Consider the following 1,077-nt stretch of genomic DNA (forward strand, 5'->3'; position numbering starts at 1 on the left):
CGTACAATTAGCTTATTCTCTACAAAGTTAAAGTTTTACTCCTCTACATGCTCAAGGACAACAGGTGGTCATTAAAACAATCACAAAAGCCTCCTCAGGAATAAGGAGTGTAAAACAATAAATGTTTATTAGGACACAATGACCCAAAGTATGAAACATCCCAGTAAGATAAAAATATGGGCTATTGGAATAACATGTACTTTTAATACTTGATGTTTTGCCAGGTGAGCATTTAACCATGAGAGAGGCCTTGCCTTCTCTCGTTGCTGTTGGAGAGGCCTTGCCATCTCCTGTCGCTGTTGGAGAGGCCTTGTCTCCTCTTGTCACTGTTGGACATGTGCCTTGCAATCATGTCCTTTGATGATTTCTTTCTTGGTCTCCATCAGTGGTGTACCAGTCACTTGGACTAATTGTTTCCAATCTTGGGTTTTCTTCATTTTTCTTTGCTCTAGACAAGGAGAGACCCATCATTGCATCTAGATGGCTGCTTGCAAGCTTTTAAGGTCCCAGTCATTACTCACCAAAGTAGGAGGTGGAACAATGTTTTGTATAGTATGTTATGTCGGTTGATCTTGATGTCCCCTGAGACTATGGTCCCGAGCCCACAGATCCAATTATTCGCTCCCTCTGGGTAGTTGGCTGTGGACAAGAAGTGACTACAACCTTGTCCCTTGTCAGCTCTACTATATACCTGAGATTTCTTACAGAACATACCAATACACGTGTAGAAACATGTCTGCCATCCTTATACATGGTCTTGGGCACACTCCCCCCTGCATAGACATACCTAATGGTTCAACCTGTCCACCAATCTATCCACCCTTATATCCATGTTTGCCTTCACTGACAACGCAGTATTGTATGTGCAAAAGCGTTCATCTTTGTTGTCTGTACCTCCCATGTACCTTTCTATGTCTTCCTCTTCCTCAGTGCCACCATGTTGATTACTCACATTTGGTACATTGCCCTTCTCTTCACCCAAATCAATACTTGTCTCCACCTATCTAACAATGTTCCTTCCCCTCCCCTCCCACCTCTGGTAGTCAACAAAGAAAATTTCCTTCCATATATAAACCT

At 42.6% G+C, this 1,077-nt stretch overlaps 1 protein-coding gene across 1 annotated transcript in view; it reads left to right on the top strand.

Annotated features, from left to right (window-relative positions):
* LOC103212531 (zinc finger protein 75D) overlaps positions 1-1,077 on the top strand; it is a 16,148-nt gene that overhangs the window by 1,954 nt on the left and 13,117 nt on the right. The gene's annotated exons all lie outside the window — the stretch shown is intronic.

The sequence above is a fragment of the Orycteropus afer genome, unplaced genomic scaffold, assembly GCF_000298275.1.
Source record: "Orycteropus afer afer isolate SDZICR_OR568_19922 unplaced genomic scaffold, OryAfe1.0 scaffold00993, whole genome shotgun sequence".
Classification (NCBI taxonomy): domain Eukaryota; kingdom Metazoa; phylum Chordata; class Mammalia; order Tubulidentata; family Orycteropodidae; genus Orycteropus; species Orycteropus afer.